Genomic DNA, 8,711 nt, shown 5'->3' with positions numbered 1-8,711 from the left:
GCACCAAAAATTACTGTGGTGCAAGTGTGGGCATCGGGCTTTTGATTGCCGAGGCAACCACTTCGAAAGAACGTCCATGTTGCCAGCTGTACGACAAGCTGCTAGCAAAACAGCCAGAAAAGGAACAAGGCCGCCCCCACCCGTGAAGGTCCCTCCAGAAAAGCCAGGGTGACCTGGATAACTGACCTGTGAGTGAGCCTGCTTTTCCCTTCCTGCACCCTAACTCCCACCTTTATGACTTATATCAGCCAATCAGGAGTGAGCCCTTGAAACCCCAAGCCCCACATCCTTAGAGCCTCATAAAGGCAGAGCCTCTTAAAGGCAGAGCCTCAGGCCTGCTCCCCCTCTTGCTCTACCTGCGACTTTGCTGTGCGCCCCAGTGTGCTGCATACCCTCCGGGACCTGTGAGGAATAAATCTGGTTCCTCAGAGTTCCCCAGTGGTTTTGCTGGACAGTGTCCCGTCATCATAAAAGTGAACACTGGCCCCCGGCACTCCTCGCTGAGACAACACAGACACAACTGCCTGTAAGTCCCCCACAGCCCAGTGAGACTGGATGAGGCTGAAAGGGCCAGGCCCGAGTGCCACCTTCTCACTGCCCCCCACCCCACCCTGTGAGCCCCTCTTCAGGACCAGACAGCCCCTTCTAGGAGCTCCCGCCAGGCAGCTAGCGTCTTATAACTATTCTCACAGAGTGAAGCTTTGAAATTAGGATGAAATTAGGTGGTACTGAGGACAATTTACTTTTTGAATAGAGGGATAACTTAATTTTCTAACGCTGTGAGTGAGTGAATGAATGCGTGTGATGAGGAAAATAGTCTGGGAGTCTGGCCATGGCTGGATTTTCAGGCCTTGGAACCATGCTTTCCTCCCCAACTTCTCACTGAGCTCTCAGTTCAAGTCTTAGAGGGGCTCCCATGGAAGGATGGAACCCCCATTCCAGAAACTCTCTGGGGAAAAGCAGGCTGGTGTTTGCAGAGGTTTCTGTCATTTAGATCCTTTTTTTTTTCACATTTATTTTCACATGCCCAAACAAAACTTCTAAAAGTTTAAATAATTAAAACTGGAGCTTGGGAGACTTTAAATTGGACTGAAGCAGGCATGTAAGTAGGATTTAAGGCAGTGAATGGAGATGTCTGACCTGGAAAATTGATTATATGCCTCATGCTCTTGGCCCCCATCGGAGGAGGCTCCATTTCTATGTAGTTACACCGTGGACTGGGTGTGGAGACTTCCCCCGGGGCGCCGTCAGAAGCTGGGATGTCCAGGGGACCACTGCCAACTGCACGGCTCTGCAGTGACACCACGATGCCGTTAACAGAGGAAATAAGAGCCTGTGAACACAAATAAAGTTTCAAAATTAAACATAAACAATGCACGTATTCAAGAAAGATAGGTTTTATAATTAAGCAGAAAGAAAAGGCCTAAAATTAATTTGTAAATAAAGAGCTCTTTCAGCCAAAAGCTAACCCCATGATCTTACTCTCCAAATCTGGTCTCCTCTCTATTCAACATCACAGCAGAAGTCTTAGCCAGTGTAATACAACAGGAAAAAGAAATAAAAGTCATACAAATCAGAAAGGAAGAATACGGTCCCTATTTATAGATGACACAAGTGTCTGTGTAGCAAACCCAAAGGAATTTACAAAAGGGGCTCCTGGGTGGCTCAGTCGGTTGAGCGTCTGACTTTGGCTCAGGTCCTGATCTTGCGATTTGTGAGTTCGAGCCCCGCGTCAGGCTCTGTGCTGACAGTTCAGAGCTTGGAGCCTGCTTCGGATTCTGTGTCTCCCTCTCTCTCTGCCCGTCCCCTGCTCATGCTCTGTCCCTCTCTCTCTCCCTCTCAATAATAAATAAACATTTAAAAGAAACCAAAAAACTTCCTGGAACTAACATGTCAGGATAGCAAGGTTGCAGGATACAAGATCAAAACACAAAATCACCTGTATTTCTATGCACTCTCAATGAACATGTAAAAATGATCTTTTTAAAAAAATGTATTACTATTTATAATAACCATTCCAAAAAATGAAATACTTAAATGGAAATCAACAAAACATGCACAGGATCTGCATGGTGAAACTATGAAATACTGGTGAAAGAAATCAAAGAACACCTAACAAACAGAGAAACACCATGCTTCAGGGCCACAAAACCCCCAATGGGAATGAGAGTTCTCCCCCTTTTAACCTGTAGAACCAAGATCTACAAGCCCCAAGTATGACAAACGTGAAAACGCCACACTGGGCCACATTATCATCACACTGCTTAAAACCAAGGATGAATAAAAACCTTAAAAGAGGCAGGGTGGGGGCGGGCAGGTGGGGTAGGGGTGTCACCCAGATAGAACTAAAGAGGAGCGTGACAGCCGGTCTCCTGTGGGAAACAAAGCAAGCTATAAGACAGTGTGGTCACATCTCTAAACTGGTGAAAGGAAAAAGATGATCCACTTACAATTCTTTAGCTGGCAAAACTCTTTCAAAAATGACAGGTAGAGCAAGATTTGGACACTAAACGCACTGCTGGAAGAGACTGAAGGCTTAAATGCATGAAAGGTCACCCCTGTTCATGGATCAGAAAATTCAATACTGTCAAGACAGCAAAACTCCCAAAATTCCTCCATAGACTCAACACAATTTATACCAAAATCTCAGCTGGGTGTCTGAAGGAACTGACAAGCTGATCCTAAAATTTATATGGAAATGCAAAAGAACCAGAATACCCAAGACAGTCTGGAAAAAGACAAAGTTGGAAGACACAATTCTTACTTTCAAAACTTACCACAAAGCTGAAGTACCCTAGACAGTGTGGTAATGGCATTGGGACAGACATATAGATCCGATGGAAAGAACTGAATGTCTAGAAATAAACCCTTATATTTATAGTCAATTGAGTTTCAATAAAGGTGCCAAAAAAATTCAACAGGGAAAGAAGAGTCTTTTTTTTTTTTAATTTTTTTTTTTTAACGTTTATTTATTTTGAGACAGAGAGAGACAGAGCATGAACAGGGGAGGGGCAGAGAGAGAGGGAGACACAGAATCGGAAACAGGCTCCAGGCTCTGAGCCATCAGCCCAGAGCCTGACGCGGGGCTCGAACTCACGGACCGCGAGATCGTGACCTGAGCCGAAGTCGGACGGTTAACCGACTGAGCCACCCAGGCGCCCCAAGAAGAGTCTTATCAGCAGTTCTGGGGAAGCTGGATATCAACATGCAGGCAGCCAGGTGGGTCTGTGCCCTTATCTCACGTTAGACATGAAAATTAACTCAAAATCAGACACAGATTCAAATGTAAGACCTAAAACCATAAATTCATATATGTATGTATGTATGTATATATATATATATATATGAATAAATAAATGTTATTTATTCTGAGAGAAAGAGAGAGCGAGCGAGCACACAGGAGGGGCAGAGGGAGAGGGAGAATCCCAAGCAGGCTTCACACTGGCAACACAGAGCCTGATGCAGGGCTCAAACTCAAGAACCAGGAGATCATGACCTGAGCCAAAATTGAGTCAAACACTTAACCAACTGAGCCACCCAGGTGGCCCTAAAACCATAAATTCTTAGAAGAAAATAGAAGTAAACCTTCAAGACCTGGGATAGGCAAAGCATTCTTGAATATAACAACAAAAGTGTAAGTAATAAAAGAAAATAATTGATAAACTGGAGTTCATCGGATGAAAAAATGTTGTGCTTCAAAAGACACCAGCAAGAAACTGAAGACAAATAAACCACAGATGTGGAGAACTGCAAAGTATAGATCCGACAAGGGACTTGTATCAGAATACAGAAAGAATGCTTACAGATGCAAAATAAGGCCCAAGTAACCACATTAAAAAAGGAGCAAAAGATCTGAGCAGACGTTTCCCCCAAGAAGATACACAAACGGCGGCGATAAGCACAGAGAAGACGCTCCATGTAATTAGTTAGGAGGGAAACGCAGTTTATTTTTTTTTATTTTATTTTTTTTATTTTTTATTTTTTTAATATATGAAATTTACTGTCAAATTGGTTTCCATACAACACCCAGTGCTCATCCCAAAAGGTGCCCTCCTCAATACCCATCACCCACCCTGCCCTCCCTCCCACCCCCCATCAACCCTCAGTTTGTTCTCAGTTTTTAACAGTCTCTAATGCTTTGGAAACGCAGTTTAAAGCCGCAGCGAGACCCCGCTTCACACCCCGGGAACGGCTGACAGCAGGAGCTGACAGCAGGAGACAGCAAGGTGAGGGTCTGGCCCCCCCCCCCCCCCCCCCCCCCCCCGCCCCCGGTCCAGTGCTGCTGGAGCACAGAGCAGTGTGCCTGCTCTGGAAAACACTGGCGGTTTCTTGAACACCTGATGAGTGTACGTTCTCAGTCACTCACCACTGGGGGCTCAAATCTTCTCCCCAGCTCTCCTACCCAAATCAGACACTAAGAGAAGGGGCGTTGCAGTGGCACAGAAACAGAACTGACCAGCAGACCCGACGCTGCTGACTCACCTGGGCCACTCTCAGCTGGGTCCAACCATCCTCATACATCAGTGTCACCACCAGGGCCTCAGCCTCTCGGAGCATTTCAATCACTTGGCCCTGTGCTCCAGATCATCCAAATACCTACTTTGACAAAAATGGTTTTCGCATGCTCTGGGGTTCCCACAATTTAGGTAGGCTTTGACCTCAGCAGCGTCTTCTTCCGATGCCACGCGTTTGCTTGTTCTCCCCGAAAAATTATGTGTGCTATGTTTTCTTTTAAGATTCATGCTTTCTCTTTTTTCATTACCTACATCTTCCTTTAGGAATTGTTTTCTTTCCCATTCCATTTTCTGCAGAACCGAAGCCTCCCGCTTCCACGGTGGAGGTAGACAGCTGGGAGGCAGCGGTGAGCTGCCACTCTTCCGTCTGGGTCAGCAGACGGCTGGCCCGTGAGTCTGACACCGGAGGGCTGAAGACAGAGCTTGACGGAAGCGCAGGACGTCTGGCTTGTAAAAGAATTTAGATTCTGCAGAAAACCATTGAATATTTCACTAGAATATGGATTCCTAAGATCTATAAAGCAAACTGATTCCTGGTAAAACCTGTCCAAGGTAAAGTGGGGACACAGCATCACATTATCTATGAGCAAACTTTCTAATGAAACCATATGGTATCTTCCAGGGCTGTGACTCTTCACCCAGGCAGGAGCGCGTATCTGCATCACGGGCTGGAACAGGCAGGATCCGAGTCTCCGACCGCTGCCTGTGAGCGTGATGAGAGGCGCCGTGGACAGGAGGCCCCTGCAGACGTGAGTAAGACTGAAGATTCATAATTTACGACTTCCAGGGAAAGGCCAATTAACAGAAAGTAAAATCACCACAATGATTTGAGAACATGTTCATCTAGCTACTAAGTTTTGTTTTAACACAGCTCAGCAGCAACCCCCCTCTCGTCTCTGTCTAGCACCACATCACCTCCATTCACAAATTCACAGACTGAGGGGAAAAAAGAATCTCTACCTATCTCAGTACCAGACTCATTCAGAAGAACATTTATTTTTCATGTTTATTTTTCACATTTTGTGATATATTTATATGTTGTTTTGAACATATATTAATAGTACTTTAAAAATAATTTTGAAGGAAAATGTTTCAATATTTGGTATATGGTCACAGAAAATGTAAAGTTGAAGTTTATACTCGCATGTTTATTGCAGAGAAATATCACATGGTTTTAAGAAAAGACTTCCAAGCATGAAATTATATTACATTAACAATTTTGCAGAGGAGTATACAAGAAAAGGAATCTGAGGGGTGCCTGGGTGGCTCAGTCTGTTAAGTGGCCAATTCTTGATCTTGGCTCAGGTCATAATCTCATGGTTTGTGAGTTCGAGCCCTGTGTCAGGGTCTGTGTTGACAGCAAAGAGTATGCTTGGGATCTTCTCTCTCTCTCTCTCTCTGCCTCTCCCTCTCTCTCTCTCAAAATAAATAAACATTAAAAAATTAAAGAAAAAAGAAAAGGCATTTGAGGAGCAAAGGGGAAATACAAAAATTCATTTTGCTGAAGAATATCTTTCTCATGTCACTTTTAAAGCAATACTTATGGGGGCTCCTGGGTGGCTCAGTCAGCTGAGTGTTTGACTTTGACTCAGGTCATGATCTTGTGGTTTGTGGGCTCGAGCCCCGCGTCAGGCTCTGTGCTGACAGCTCAGAGCCTGGAGACTGCTTCGGATTCTGTGTCTCCCTCTCTCTCTGCCCCTCCCCAACTCGCGCTCTGTCTCTCTCTTTCTCAAAAATAAACAAACAGTAAAAAAAAAAAAAAAAAAAAAAAAAAAAAAGCGATACTTGTGGATATTAAGTTACCAGAGTATAGTACTTAGATTTTAGTAGATATATTTTAAGCAATGATGTAATCTTTTTTAAAATGTCAATATTATCAATACATTAGAAATCGTGTCCTATGAAACATTTTAAACTCGTTATGGATGTTTTAAATGTTAACTTAAAAACACATCATCAGGTATATGGCTTTTCAAAATTCTTCTGCAAGAAAAGAAGCAAAATTGTTAAGGGTAAGCTGGCTTTCTATCTGAGGGACAGGAGGGGCACCAGGAAGCAGGGCTGAGAGGGAACCTCCGAATCTCCAAAGGCAGGGCTGCCGCCCCCCCACCCCCCCCCACCCCATCAGAAGTCAGCAGGCTCTCCCTCCACCTGAAGGACGACAATGAGCCTGCCAACCCCTGGGCAGGTCCCACTGTCCCCATTGTACTACAGGGAGTCTAAGTTAGACCGAGTTAGGCTGGGCCTTGAACACAGGGAGTTTGCCCCCGGGTCTATTCTCCCGGCCACTGTGTCTCCTGTCCCAGGTATTGGTGATAGGATCTCTTGTTACCCCCGCCCTGGGACCCACACCACACAGAGCACCCCTGAGACAGGGGTTCCCCCTGCTTCCAGAACCCCTCTGTATTCCAGCTGCCCCGGAGCCCCAGCTCCTTCCCTAACCTGAACACTTTGGCCAAGTCCTCCCCCACTCTCCAAAGATGGGGCTCCAGACCGACCGGCTCCTAACCACCCTCTAGATGTCAACTCAGGCATAATTCTCACACTTCAGACTACCTTCCCCACCACCCAGAAAAAAACTAAATGAGATAGGGCAGAAATGGGCCAGCTGTCCCTCCTGCTGTTCTCGGGACTGTCTCTCCTACCATGGCACCTGACACACGTCTCTATCTTCCCGTCCCCCATCCCCCACCAAGCAGGCTCAACTATAAGCTCCTGGAGAACAAGGACTCGGTTCTTTATTCTCTGAAGCGTGGAATCCGCAGTGTCTAGCACACAGCAGACACTTGAAAAGCCTGTGTTGGACAAATGAAAGTTATCTATTTAGAATTAATCACATTTGCAATGATTTACCCTTTTTTCCAGTGATTGATTCTTCCCATCTTCAAGAAGTACTGAACACTTAATAGGGGATTTATTCACCACTTCTGCAGCTTTTAAAAACACAAACAGGAAACATGAAAGAAGCATTGAAATCTAAGTCCTCTGATTAGCTAAACACAGATGGCCTCGTGACAGGAGCACGCTACTTACTATTTACTTATGTAAAACAATGTAATCAAATTGATGCCCAAAATGCATACTACCACAATAAACATTTATGTAATATATCTTCAAATTCATTGCAGACAGATCCACGTAACCACGCAATGTTTATTAGAAATTATTATTTGGCATTTCCACTGAATACTTGAGTCTGAAAACCCAAGTTCAACATTTTGCAGAAACCTTTAAAGTATTAAATGTTTGAGGAATTTTTTTCTTTTTTGAGAGAGAGAGCATGTGGGAGAAGTGGAGGGACAGAAGAAGAGGGAGAGAGAATCTTAAGCAGGCTTTGCACTAACCAGGAGCCCGACACGGTGCTCGATCTCACGACTGACCGTGAGATCATGACCTGAGCTGAAATCAAGATCAAAGGCTTAACTGACTGAGCCACCCAGGCGCCCTGAGGAAATTCTTATAACAAATAATATTGCAATGGAACAATTAGAGGTTCAGTAAAACATCGTGAATACAAACTTGTTTTAAATTTTGTTTTAATTTTAATAAGCCTGGGCTGGATGGTAAGTGAAGGAGCCCACACTGAACCCCAGGCAACATGACTCAGGTGTTCGTGCTCATAACCACTGTGGTTTATGACCCTCCACAGCAACAGTGACAACCAAGGAATGCAAACAGGGGAAATCTTTACAAAAGAAAGAACTCGGGATAAATTTAACAAAAAGGCACGATGCATTCAATGATGAAAACTTAAAATCTTATAAAATGGCACAAAAGAAGATTTATACAAGTGGAAAGACACGGCATCCAAATATGCACAAAATATTCAATTCTTCCAATAATAAAGGTACCGCAATTCCAATTAGAGAGCCTACCGAGCTCTTTTAATTAAAAAAACAACATCAAAGTACAGACGAAATACTAAAGATCTGAAAGCAGACAAAAGGTAAGTGAAAAAATAAAATAAAAGACTCGCCGTGCTAGATTATCAGAACATGCTAGAAAGCCACTGCAATCAACTCCACATGGCATTTGAATAGGAATAGTCAAAAAGATTTCTGGAACAGAATGGACAATCCAGAAACTGACCCCAGGATTTATGAGACTTTCCTACAGAACAAAGATGGCATCTCAGTTCAGTAGGAAAAAACAGATCAATAGGGATAAGTAGCACCACTTCTGAAAGAATACATTGGG

General features: G+C 44.3%; 1 long non-coding RNA gene across 1 annotated transcript; it reads left to right on the top strand.

Moving 5' to 3' along the window:
- Window positions 1-304: 304 nt before the first annotated feature.
- On the top strand, window positions 305-4,954 carry LOC122238147. Its single transcript, XR_006217119.1, has 3 exons — window positions 305-526; window positions 4,151-4,226; window positions 4,812-4,954. It is a non-coding gene; the product is annotated as an uncharacterized LOC122238147 (long non-coding RNA).
- The last annotated feature ends 3,757 nt before the right edge of the window (window positions 4,955-8,711 follow it).

This window comes from Panthera tigris, chromosome B1 (assembly GCF_018350195.1).
Source record: "Panthera tigris isolate Pti1 chromosome B1, P.tigris_Pti1_mat1.1, whole genome shotgun sequence".
Lineage (NCBI taxonomy): Eukaryota > Metazoa > Chordata > Mammalia > Carnivora > Felidae > Panthera > Panthera tigris.
Note: the sequence above shows the minus strand (reverse complement) of the source record. Positions and strands in the feature narration are given on the sequence as shown.